The 13,891-nt window shown below is 42.6% G+C and overlaps 1 protein-coding gene across 2 annotated transcripts in view; it reads right to left on the bottom strand.

Moving 5' to 3' along the window:
• SHISA9 (shisa family member 9) overlaps positions 1 to 13,891 on the bottom strand; it is a 189,529-nt gene that overhangs the window by 51,918 nt on the left and 123,720 nt on the right. The gene's annotated exons all lie outside the window — the stretch shown is intronic.

Genomic DNA, 13,891 nt, shown 5'->3' on the forward strand with positions numbered 1-13,891 from the left:
CCTTACACTCCTACTAAGTTGATAGGTACAGGTATGCATGATGTAGCAAGCTGAGAAGAGCATCATAAAGATGAAATACAACATTTGTGAAGGGACATGGTGAACTGAGATTAACTTCACATCAGCATATAAATTGACACACAGCAGAAAAGCATTGCATGGTGCTCGGCATGTATCTAAGTAAGTGGGACAGCCATCTCGCAGTGTAAATAAATAGAAAACAATTGTACGTGAAAGATGCATTTCAGAAACACTGAAATTTGCCCTATACCTGTTCTTTTATGTCAGTGTTTGACATTTTTTGGCAGCAGTAAGTATTGAAATGTATATAATCTATTAGAGATTTCTTAGAGTTTCTTAAAGGGAGCATTTTAACAGAGACAGGCGGCCACCCTACTTAGATAACTGAGAATGGCTCTCCATTAGTATAACTCTGTTTTTCTTATCCTTCTGCCTGATACAATATCTTTTAGATACAGGATGGACTATGAGAGGACAGAGAATTTATAAGAGAGTCCTGAAAAGGAAAATATCTTCCCAGCTTTAAACTTAGTTCGGTTTTCTGTGATTTTATTAAGATTCAGCACTAAACAATATGCTACCTTTTTAATAATAAAAACCAAAACCTCCTGACTGTCAGAAAGAGAGTGAGGCAGTGTAGGTTTTTGTATGTGTGCTTATTCACGGACTGCAGAAGGACAGCATAAAGGCAACATGCTTAAACCAAACCAGACTTTAAAAGAGTACAACAGTTCGATTCCATTTTGGAACAGGCAGTTTATAAACTTGCCAGGGTATCCCTCCTCTTTATTCCTCCTCTGATTTCTCTTACATTTGTTTGTCATCTATTTATCTAATTTCTCTTTATTACATGTCAAAATGAAGGTCCTGTGTTAAAAATACATGGACTGTAACCATTCTCCTTTAGATGATAGTCTGCGAGTGTTTCTAAGGCAGGTCCACATAGACTCCTTCAGAAAACCTCTTTCCTTCTGAACCTCCTAACTACTTCTGAAATGAAGCTTAATTGCTTAAGTCTGGTTGCTGCTTTATGTACTTGGATAGAAGGATGTGAAAATACTTGCAGCTTAAAAGCAAGAAGTGCCCTGGCTGACTGACCTTTGCTCCTGGTGAATCTTTTCTATTCCTACCAGAAGAGGAAAAAAGCATATAAGTTTTGCAAACCTAGTAGCCTTTCCAGTCATTTATTGATGACTTCTGTACAGGGATAGGTGAAGCTGTGAAGATGAAAACAGGAGACACAATTTGCTGCCTAAGAAGTGTTAATGGGCCAACAAGTGGGTCATGGCCCCAGTCCTCCCAGCAGTGAATGATCCACTGGTGCCATTCACTCTGCTTGGCAGCCACTGCAGTGAAAGTTGTGATCTTCTCCAGAAGTGCCGCTAATTCATCTCTGCTTCAACTCACAGAATCACAAAAACATCTGGGTTGGAAAAGACCTGGAAGATCATCCAGTCCAACCATTAACCCAACACTGACAGTTCCCAACTCCACCAGATCCCTCAGTGCTGGGTCAGCCCGACTGTTCAACCCCTCCAGGGATGGGGACTCCCCCCCTGCCCTGGGCAGCCCAGCCCAACGCCTGACAACCCGTTCTGGAAAGAAATGCTTCCTAATATCCAGTCTAAACCCTCCCTGGCGCAGCCTGAGGCCATTCCCTCTTGTCCTATCGCTTGTTCCTTGGTTAAAGAGACTCATCCCCCCTCTCTGCACCCTCCCGTCAGGGAGCTGTAGAGGGCGATGAGGTCTCCCCTCAGCCTCCTCTTCTCCAGACTAAACCCCCCCAGTTCCCTCAGCCGCTCCCCAGCAGACCTGTGCTCCAGACCCTGCACCAGCTCCGTTGCCCTTCTCTGGACACGCTCGAGTCATTCAATGGCCTTTTTGGGGTGAGGGGCCCAAAACTGAACACAGGAATCAAGGGGCGGCCTCACCAGTGCCACAGATCCCTTCCCTGTCCCTGCTGGCCACGCCAGTGCTGACACAAGCCAGGATGCCATTGGCCTTCTTGGCCCCCTGGGCACACTGCTGGCTCCTGTTCAGCCAGCTGTCAATCACTCCCCCCAGTCCCTCTCTGACTGGCAGCTCTCCAGCCACTCCTCCCCAAGCCTGTAGCCCTGCTGGGGGTTGTTGTGGCCCAAGGGCAGCCCCCGGCATTTGCCCTCAGTGAAACTCCCCCAGTTGGGCTCAGCCCATGGCTCCAGCCTGCCCAGGTCTCTCTGCAGTGCCTCCCCACCCTGAGCAGATCAACACTCCCACCCAACTGGGTGTCACCTGCAAACTGACTGAGGGGGCCCTCGATCCCCTCGTCCAGATCATCAATAAAGATGTTAAACAGGAGTGGCCCCAAAACCGAGCCCTGGGGGACACCACTGGACCAGCAGCCAACTGGATTTAACTCCCTTCACCACAACTCTCTGGCCCGGCCATCCAGCCAGTGTTTTACCCAGCAAAGCGTGAGCCCATCCAAGCCACAAGCAGCCAGTTTCGCCAGGAGAATGCTGTGGGAAATGGTGTCAGAGGCCTTGCTAAAGTCAAGGTAGACAACATCCACAGATTTTCCTTCATCCAATAAGCAGGTCGCTCTGTCATAGATCAGGTCTGTCAGGCAGGACCTGCCTTTCATAACCCCAAGCTGACAGGGCCTGATCATCTGGTCATCCCGCATGTGTTGTGTGATAGTGTTTAGGATGAGCTGCTCCATCAGCTTCCTGGGCACCGAAGTCAAGCTGACAGGTCTGGAATTTTCTGGATCATCCTTCTGTCCCTTCTTATAGACAAGCGTCACACTGGCCAATTTCCATCAGTCGGGACCTCCCCGGTCAGCCAGGACTGCTGGTAAATGATGGAAAGCAGCTTGGTGAGCACCCAGCCAGCTCCTTCAGCACCCTCGGGTGTATCCCCTCCCATCCCACAGACTTGTGTGTGTCTGTGTGATGCAGTAGGTCACTGACTGTCTCCTCCTGGATTGGGGGGGGGGGTTGTTCTCCCAGTCTCTGTCTTCTGGCTGAGGAAGCTGGAGAACTCCTGCTTTTAAGTGGCAAAGTACAGTCAGATATCTGCTATTCTAAAAAGCAAAAGCATTTGAATTTTTAAAGCGCTGCTAAATAATTCAAAAGTGCTCACTGAAGAAGTACTTGACCAGATTGGGAAATTGTGAGCCATCCTCACCCATTCTGTGACTACCTGAAAGTTACCATAGTAGTACAGGTTGGAAGGAGAGGGAAGCCCTGCTGCTCTTTTGAACTGTTTCTGAGAAATATATATTGTTTATTGAAGAGACGTATCTTAGTATCAAAGTACGTACAGTTGTATGTTGAGTATTAGTTCCCTGAGTTACATGAGTGGAGTTAAGAAAAGAATTTTGTGGATTTTGCATTCTTTTTAGAAAAATGACCTTGTTTCACAGGTAGAGCAAAAAAGGTTTCACTTTCCCTGAGATGAATACGAAGAAACTAGGAACACTGAAAAAGATAGGTACTTAGGCTGTGCCAGTAGTAAGAGGTTGATTCACAGTTTTGATAATGCAGTGATTCTGTGGGAGAGGGATTTATCTGCAGGGTGTTTGCACTCCTGATCTCTCCTTCAGCTTCAGTGCTGCTCTGTCACCACTCCCTCTGAGTGTCCTAGAAACCCTCATGCTCCCCAGAGTAAATATCACTTAGTACTGATTTGTTGTCTTAAGTGGATATTAATTTTTCCAATTTCTAGCAGAACTTACTTCTCGAGTTACATTTAGGTTATCTTACAGCATATAACTTAACTCTACAAATACTCTCAAGTAGTTGGACTTTTATAAATAAATAACAATTAATCTAACAGCCTACAATATGACAGTTGTTTTTCTAGTTCTAAAGCAGTTTCCCTTCTTTATTGGACAAATGCTTGGACAGGAGAAACATTATTGTGAGAACTAAAGCTTTTTTTGCAGAATGTTTTATGCATACATGCTTGAATTGATGACTCTATGTTTTTTCATGTGTCTCTCTCTTTATCAGTTGAATTAGGTATAGTATAAAAACATCACACCTGTTACTTCAAGGGTATTTCTTATATTTTGTTGTAATTTTTGTCATATATTCTGATACCACATTCTTAGCTGAGTCACATCCCAGGCTTAACTCAAACAAAAGCTTTATAAAACAGATGCACAATGGCCATTGCGCTGTGAAATCACATGAAAGGTACAGTCTGCATTCCACTCTCCACAATGGAAGTTCTTCTTATGAAAACCTGTTTAGCCAGGATATGTCATGGATTAGACCTAAAGCTCATACTAAAATATTAAAATTTTTTAGTTAAAATAAAATGTTAAAACATTAAAGGTTAAAACAAACACAAAATCAAATGTGAAGTTGAATGCAATTGGTAAATTATGCTGATCCTTGCCCCAGTGATTTACTTTAATCTCCTTGTGTAAAAGAAAGTGTACAGCAATGGTAATATGTGTGAGAAACATAAGGAGCCCATCCACTGTTAGATCCAGGTGCAGATACACTGAAATTTGTGTCATATCAGTGTTACCTTCACTCTCTGCATTATCTTTAGTATTTTTCCAGCTAACACAGAATCAACACTCCTTCTGCTCCAACAGAGCCTGTTTGAAAAATCTAGTTACCTTGTTAACCATGTGCACTCCCTAGGGAGCTGAAAAACAAAAGAAGCTCAGATCTAAAAAAAAAAAAAAAAAAAAAAAAAAAAAAAAAAAGAAGAAGAAAACCCCATTTTACAATTAAGGCAAAACTGTGACAAATCTTAGTGCTTATAAGAATTATTTTCTCTTTTTTAAAAAACAAAAATTATCTCATAGGAGAATTTTAATGTGATGCTTGCTGTCCTGGAGTACGGAGTAGTTTCACCGGCTCAATAGGTCTAGAGACATGAAGCAGGCCAGAGTTCAAGGGCCTGATGCTGAAAGCAAATATTTAATCCTGCAAAGTCATGTTGATGAGAGTACTTCTCATGCATGTCACGTTACCACCGTAAGGATTTCTTCTGTGGAATATGTACCAAAGTGTGTAATCATAGTGCTACTTCTTTTTTGTGCTGTTCCAACACAAGCAAGGCAAAGGAACAAGCTCTTTTCTCGAGATTAGCAAGGAGCAGAAGTTACATCCCTGGCCAGTCTGTCTTGTTATATCCCAAAGGTGACATGTAAAGCAAAGCATCACACAAAATTGTAAACACAAATCATCTACTAGTTAGGGAGACAGAACACTTGACTCTGCAAGGAGGGAAAAAACCAACTACTTCAGTAAACGTGTATTTGCTATAGTAAGAAATATTAATCAGAATTTTTAAAATCCACCAAAAGCTACCATCCAATTAAAAATAACCCTCTCTTGTCACTAGTCTAGTGGATAATTACACCATTAGAAATGTTGTAAATGTCATTACTAGAATTAGATTAGGGAAATTTCATTTAATAGAATAAGAGTCTCCCTGGTGCCGGTGGCTGGGGGTATCTGGGCAGGCAGTGAAATGCCCCGTCCCTGCTTCCACATCCCTTGGCACGTTGCTGGCTGCCAGGGGAGAACCCCAAGGGCAGTTCTGGGGTTACATCCCCAGACAGATCACACGGCGTTACTCCAGGGCATAAATTGTATTTGCTAGCATGGATGTCTTGTGAGAAATAGTGCACTGGCACTCTACAAATCTGAGTCAAGTGTTCTCTATATTTAGTTGGTTAAATATAGCAGTAAAGTCAACTGGGAAATCTTAAGCTCTGCTGTGGAGAGCAGAGCTATTAAGAAGCCGCACAGCTGTGGCATATAAAATGGTGATACGCTCACCCATTGGACCTTTGTCTCATTTGCTCAGCTACCCAAATTTACAGGAAATCCACAGCGTTTTGGTGTTTGTTCATACGATCTTATTATTGCAAACGTTCCTTGACAAATCTATCGAGCAAAAGTGTTCATCCACAGGACATTGGATAGCCCTGCCAGTGACTCTGGGAGCATCTTCTATTCATATGCCTCAGTCACAGAAATGCAACACGCTATGAAACACTGAGAAGGGCTCTTGCTGAGGACTCAGGATGTTATTGATTTCCTTGATGACAGAGGCAATCAGGATGTTTGTGCAATGTGTGTATTTGACAAATAAGAGCCACAGGGGTGTTTAAGTTGCAGTAGCAGAGAGACTCCATCTGCTTTACAGATTTCATAACATTGATACAGAATGTGCACAAACTGCTCCCCAAATGCTATTAGTTGCCAAGCATAGTTATCATAAGTGGTGGTAGAAGACTTACAATCAGCATGAATTACCAAGCCCTTATATTTTTATAGGAGAGAGAAATAAATGGCCAATTTCCTCAGATGTGGTTTTGATGCCCATTTGAGGATGATGTTTACCTAGTGGGCTATAGTCATGTAAATCTGAAACTCAACCACTGAAAGGACTGTATATTAATTTCTAAAAGGCTGTGTTTTTGCATTCTTGCCTTTCTGAAAGATACAACAGATAATCAATGTGCTCCCTGGGAGAGGTAAGCACGTCTTAGCAACCAGAAACTTCAGCAATTGTAATAATTCTAATATTGCTCCTCAGTATCACTCAGAAGAGTTTGTTCAGATTACACAGAACTCCTGAAACAAAATGTTCCATTTTCACATCATTTCTGAGAAAGCAAGTTCTCTCCTATAACTGTTCTGAGATCCAAGATGGGCTTTTGGAGGGCTTGACAGGAAATAAATCTCTTCTGAGCAAATAATTAATTGATATATGTGGCAGTTTTCTTAAGCATTTCTTTCTTTAGCTCTGTCTAGGTTCTTGTTTATTCACCCTGAGCTGTGTGTTAAGATTAGCATGCTGTCACAGATAATGCACAAGGAATGTAATTACCTGTTTCCCCTGGTTCATTTTTCAAATGCTTGGATTTTGGCATAGTTGGAGGTTCTCACCTCTTCATCTTTTTAATTCTCTTATATATAAAATATATATAATATATATAATATATATAATATATATAATATATATAATATATATAATATATATAATATATATTTATATATAATACATTATATATAATTTATATTTTTATATATATATAATATATATAATATATAACATGTTATTTTGTCATCTCCTTTATCATTTTCCAGTACATGCAAATGCCATGTGTGTTCCCATGAGTGCTTTATGTACTGCATAGCATCAGAAGTTCTTATACAAAATAACTGCAGGACTGAGCCTATCATGCTATCATTTTATTTTGCTTTGTTGAGTCTTTTTCCTTTTTAAAAATAAATAGAATTTTTCTTTCCTTTGTGGGATCTTTTTTTTTTTTATTTTACAGAGCCATATCAAATGAAGTTATTTTTTGTGATGAGAATCCTGCTATGACAAAGAACATATCAGGAAACCAGCCTAGCCCCAGTGAGCTCTGTTCATCTTTGTGTAATTGTGAACAACATCTGATTTAGTTCAGCTTCTCAACTTTTCTCTCTCTTGCAATCCTATCAAGCCTTGATTCAACGGCCAATGATTTTTTATTTGTTCCTTGGGAGAGTTTGGGGGGCTCTGGGTGCAGGTTATTGGTGAGACTGAGTTTTATTGCTCAGAAAACACTGACATTGCCCTTTGATAACTGTTCTTTTGTCTTCTGTCTAGTAAATCATATGACACAGTTACTGTTGGCAGACAAAAAGCTGTCGCAGGTGGACTTGCACTTAAACTCAGGAAATGCTGATAAAATGTCTGGGTGAATGACTAGATTGTGTTTTAAGCTGTTACACAGAAAAAAAAAGGGGGGTGGGGTGGTCTAAAAGATTTCTAAACCCAGACGGATTCATCAATATCCTCATTACATCATGCTTTCTAACATCAAGTGCCAAATTTACTGCTGCTCAGCAGTCCAGATTCACTGTTCCTTCTCTACATCAGGAGGAATGGAGAATCAGTCCCTCCCATTAGGCAGACAAATGAAAAGGCTGTTAAATGACATGGAAGTGATATCTATATTTTCTTGTGTTTTGTGCATCTAGAGTGCACTGTGTCAAGGTGAGTAAAGAATATAAGTAGAACGGTGTTATGGCAATAATGAGGACAGTCTCTTAAGTTGGATGGTCAGTAAATGTGTTGGAATAATGACACTAACAAAGAGATGTTCCTATCTACACCTATTGCTTTGTCTTTCTTTTTAGAGTAATAAACTCACTATAGTTCCTTTATTTCTGCTTTGGACTGTACAATTGAATTCTGCCCTGTGATTCTTTCTGTCTCCTTATGCATAATGCAGAAGGTTCTGCATGTCAGTACAGGAAATTCAGCTTCATTTATCATAGAATGATTTGGGTTGGAAGAGGTCTTACAGGTCATCCAGTCCCAACCTCCCTGCCACGGGCAGGGACACCTTCCACTAGCCCAGGCTGCTCAAAGCCCCGTCCAACCTGGCCTGGAACCCTTCCAGGGAGGGAGCAGCCACAGCTTCTCTGGGCAACCTGTGCCGGTGTCTCACCACCCGCACGGTAAAGAATTTCTTCCTTATATCTAAACTAAATCTACCCTCTTTCAGTTTAAAACCATCACCTGTTGTCCTGTCACTACATGACCTTGTAAAAAAGGCCCTCCCCACCTTTCCTATAGCCCCTTTAAGTACTGGGAGGCTGCTCTAAGGTCTCCCCAGAGCCTTCTCTTCTCCAGCTGAACACCCCAACTCTCTCAGCCTGTCCTCACAGGGGGGTGCTCCAGCCCCCTGAGCATTTTTGTGACATCTTCTTGACCCGCTCAAGCAGGTTCATGGCCTCCTTATATGGGGGGCCTCAGAGCTGTATGAATGCTCCCAGTGGGGTCTCATGAGAATGGAGCAGAGTGGGAGAATCCCCCCCTCACCCTGCTGCCCACCCTGCTCTGGGTGCAGCCCAAGACACGGTTGGCTTTCTGGGCTGTGAGCACACATTGCTGGCTCACAGTCAGTTTTCCATCCACTGACACCCCAAGTCCTTCTCCTTGGGGCTGCTCTCAATCCACTCCTCGCCCAGCCTGTGTCTGTGCTTGGGATTGCCCCGACCCATGGGCAGGACCTTGCCCTTGGCCTTGTTGAACTCCCGGAGGTTTGCACAGGCCACCTCTGCAGCCTGTCCAGTCCCTCTGGATGGCACATCCCTTCCCTCCAGCGTGTCCCCGCACCACACAGCTCGGTGTCGTTGGTGAACTTGCTGAGGGTGCCTCGATCCCACTGTCCACGGCACCGACCAAGATGTTAAACAGCGCCGGTGCCAACCCCGCCCCTGGGGAACGGCACTCGTCACTGCTCTGCACTTGGACATGGAGCCACTGACCCCAACTCTCTGAGTGCGACCACCCAGCCCATTCCTTACCCATGAGTGATCCATCACATACATGTCTCTGTAATTTAGAGACAAGGATATTGTGTGGGACAGCGTCAAATGCTTTGCACAAGTCCAGGTCCTTGCAGAAGACAGTTGATCTTCCCTTACCTACCAGTGCTGTAAGCCCTTTGTAGAAGACCATGATTTGCCCTTAGTGAACCCCTGTTGGCTGTCACCAATCACCACCTTATTTTCCATGTGCCTTAGCACAGTTTCCAGGAGGATCTGCTCCATGATCTTGCCAGGGACAGAGGTGACACTGACTGGCCTGTAGTTCCCCAGGTCGTCTTCTTTTCCCTTTTAAAAATGGGGGTTATGTTTCCCATTTTCCAGTCAGCAGGAACTTCACTGGACTGCTTTCATGGCCAGGACCAAGTCTCAGTGCCTTGAAATTCCATTCTTTGCATTTCTCCCTGTTTTTCAGAAGCTATGGGGCTCATTTTCTACCTGCATCTTGTGTAGTGATCTACACACCATCATCCCTTACACAGAGAAAAAGAGATTGAGGCTCTCTACAATGTCATCTTTATCCTACTTCTGGTTTTACTTTCTCTTGCTCTTTTTTTCAGGCTCTGTAATCACCCATTTGTAATACAGAAAAGTTAGTCTCTGCTGAAAGCAACTGTCCATCTTCTGCATGTTACCCAAATAGTTTCTGATGCCTGCTTCATGCTGATTAATTTCTCTGCAAGAGATCTTGTGTCTTTGAAGCAGGGATCAGAAGCTGCTGGTTATCTGTAATGATATTGCCAATACAGTTAACTGCTAAGTGCAAGTAAAGGAAAAAAAGAGGGGGAAGGAATGGTTGTTAGGCACTGAGGAGGATGAAACAGGTAGTTTTCGGTAAATTTTTTAAGGTAACAATATCAATAGCACTAAGGGATGCAGATCTGTTGTAAAACTTCATGTCTGTTGTTCTGAATTCTTTACCGAATTGCTAAAAACACTTCATAGTTGGTTGTACTTGGAAAAGTAATGCTACAACATCCAATATTTTTGCCTCAATTTTTACTTCAAATATATGGTATCCAACTTGCAGTATAAATTTATTTATTTATTTGTTTTTAATCCACTAGACATCCATGATCTGTATACAAACTGGTTTTATCTGCCTGAATGGTTGTAGTAGTTTGGTGTGGCAGATGAGTCCATGTCACTGTAACTTATACAGTGCTAACTCCTGCAGGCAGGTTTGGGGCTTGTTGCACTCAAGCAGACATCTGAAGTCTACTTACTGTGTTAGAAGGAATTTATTTTCGTGTTCACTGACAATTGCATTGTGCTTCAGCGTAAGGTCCAATTTAAGTTGAAACTGCCTTACCCTCATCCCATCTCACAAACTGGAGAATGAGGGATACAAGGAGAACAAAAAAGGAGGAGAGATTCTACCTTCTCCTTCCTCCATCTCCAGAAGGAAGGAAGGAAGGAATGGTGGGCAGTTCACCTCTTATTTGAAAAAGCAGCCAAAAGGATCAGAGCACACAGCTCTGACTGATGATACCAACCCCCTGTTCCCACTGCTGGGAGAGGCACAGGCTGGGACTGTGCACAACGCTCCAGGGCTTTCACCCACTAGAACCGAGAGAGCAGCAGCTACAGCTGAGTCCTCACTAGCTTTTGTCAGTGTGGTCCTTTCTCCTTTACACTGGCGGTGCCATTGCCCTGCCGCTGCATGTGCCTTGCCTTCCCCATTCCAGCCTCCACTGCCCCAGTGAAGGACTGGGCAAAGGTTGTTTCATTCTCAGCTGGGGCCGTTCCTCTCCCATGGCTCTCCCATGGATGTCTGTGGGACCCCTTCAGCTGTTTTTGCTACTGCCACCAGAAAAGACATCCTTAGTCTTTGCCATTCCAATGCTGCATTTGCTGAGGTAAATATCATGGTATATTCTGTTGAGCAGTGTGTCTTAAGTGCACATGATGGCTGTAATTTTCCATTGCCGTAACTCCTGTAAAGTCTTGATGCCAGTACAAAACGGATGACAGATACTGATCTAGCGGCATTTTGCACCCAGGGCTGCTTGTTTTATTGTGTGGTGGGATAATTTATCAACCTATATCTAAAGCACCTTTTTCCCTGGAGAGAGATATTTAAAATCAGCTGCTTAGAACATTAAATTCTTTCACTAAAATAATGATGATCAAAATGTGTAACTACTCAAGATAGTATATTTTTTTAAATGGTTAGCATATGTGTACTGTGACTAATTACCGATCAGATTTTATATGCATGTTTAATGGTCACAAACAGTATTTGTTTACCTTAGTATAATTCGGATTCTGCACTAAAATACTATTGCGGCATTTCCCCTTTTGTTTAACTCTCTCAATACTATGCTTAGAATAATATTTCCCACTTTCATTCAGCCAGAGCTGGACTGCTCTCATTTGCACAGTGGAAAGGAGGGGACTCAGATGGTGGCAGATTCTGGCCCAGAGAATTATGCAAGTGCTGATGACATGAGTACCATCTCGTGTGAAATGGAACTTCTGTGTAACCTGGTGGGAACTAGTAGATGAGCAAAAAATAATTATTTTTTTAATTTCCTCTAGTTTTACTTAATGCTTATGAAGTGTTTTCTTGGCTGACACAACAGTGGCCTCAGGAAAAATGGCTGCGTAGAAAAGATTAAATATCAAAGCTGTTAGTGCAATACAAAATATTTCCTGAAAAGGTTAAAATGTCCCACGTGGAATCATCCTCTAATAAAAAATTTGGAGCACATCAGCTTGGTGTTCCTATCCTTATTGTGCCATATTGGGGGAGTTTCATGTGCCTGACCAGAAAACACTAACATACATTCCTATTTAAATATGTTTTTCTGTCTTGATCTTCCTATTGTTCTAAGTAATATATGCCATACAAGATGAATTAAGCAACATACTTCTCAACTCTGACATTTTGCCTTTTATGGTTCAAAAATAAGTATAGACTGGTATTCCACAAAAGTACACACTGAATCATTCCCATTAATTAAGGATTGCTTTTACATCCACTTCAAATTATTTTAATAATAGTCTTGAGATTATCTGTTTTGTTAAGCTGAAATATATGAGCAGCTGTGTTACTCCTACAGCTTTTGGCAAGTTGCAGGAATGCAGCACCTATGTGCAGCATCAGGGTCCTGTGAGAGCAGATGGAATTGCCCATCCATGCAGTTCTTCTGCATACCTGGGGCCTGACTGCACAATTAATATTCATATTAGTATTTGTTTTATTGTTACACTGTGATTCTCAGCAAGCAAATACTTCTGGCAGGTTGTTAAGAGTAGCAGAGCTGGATCTCTAGTGGCTTTTTTTCACTGAAGAGCCTGAAGCTGGTGGTATTAGTCATCTGCTTAGTCAAGCATGTGCCTAAACACCTTGCTAAACTGAAGCTGTAACGTGGACACCACCATAAAAGTCTGTTGCCTCCTGGCTGTAGGTAAGAGTCTGAATACCAGCACAGTCCACCTGACCTTTGAATAGCTTCTGCATTAGCAACAGTGAGCTGCTGATAACTGGGAGGAGATAGTGCTGTGTTGTAGTGGCTAAGATCCGTTTTCATACTGAGAGCAATGGTGACAACGGTAACAATGGCAATTCTGCTTGGGCGGCTGCTTTCACTGGTGTCCACAAAGAAAATACCTTTTTTTAGGATTGCCAGCACGCTGATGACAGTCATATCACTACTCATTTTGACAAGTGCAGCTCCCTTCATGCTGACGCTACAGTATTTTCAAGAGCAGGCAGGGGCCTGAGGTGGTCTTAAGATAGATTTCCGTGCATCCCACTTTGTGTTCTGATCCAGCTACTGGCTCTTAGCCACTTCTCATGTCTCTGATCTTAATCTTCTGAGTAACCAGCAGGTTAAGCGACTGCAGCAGATCTCCTTTCACCATGCCAGACGGGCTTAAGTAAATCCTGGTAGCTGACAAACCTGGGGTGACAGTACACACAGGTCTGGGCTCACTGCAGAGCGGACTTTCAGATGCTGGTTATCTTTGAGGCCCACCTACAAATATTTCATGACGCTTTCTTACTATATCTGAAGTTTTATATAATACACCAAACGTAATCACTGAAACGTGCTCAGTTTCTATGGTGATGGGTGCTGGTAGAGAACTCGGAGACAGATGAATTGGAGAACAAAAGAGTGCAGGAAGCCAAGAGCCTGAAGTTCACTGTGCAGATCTAATTTGTCTGTGTAATGTTTAAAGAATAGAATGAGAAACACTACCGGAAAAAGTAAAACAGATGTAGCTACCGATGGATTTCATCTGGCACTGGCATACCTAAAATTGCAACGTTCCTTCCCGTGTTTATTTATGTCCTTAACGTTAGAAATAGTTGCACAGGCTTAAGGCAGCAATAGAGGAGTTGGCAGCTGAACTGGAACTGAACAGTCACTGGAAAGGGGTCTGAGTTTGAGGTCAATATTGTCAAATGTTTGCGGGAATATCTGTGGGATTACTGGAAATTCTTGGAAGACACAAACTGGAATAAGAGAGATTATGGGATAACACCAAGCAAAAAGACAGAGCCATCAAGGGAGGAG

Source organism: Athene cunicularia, assembly GCF_003259725.1.
Source record: "Athene cunicularia isolate RWA chromosome 14 unlocalized genomic scaffold, athCun1 chr14_part1, whole genome shotgun sequence".
Lineage (NCBI taxonomy): Eukaryota > Metazoa > Chordata > Aves > Strigiformes > Strigidae > Athene > Athene cunicularia.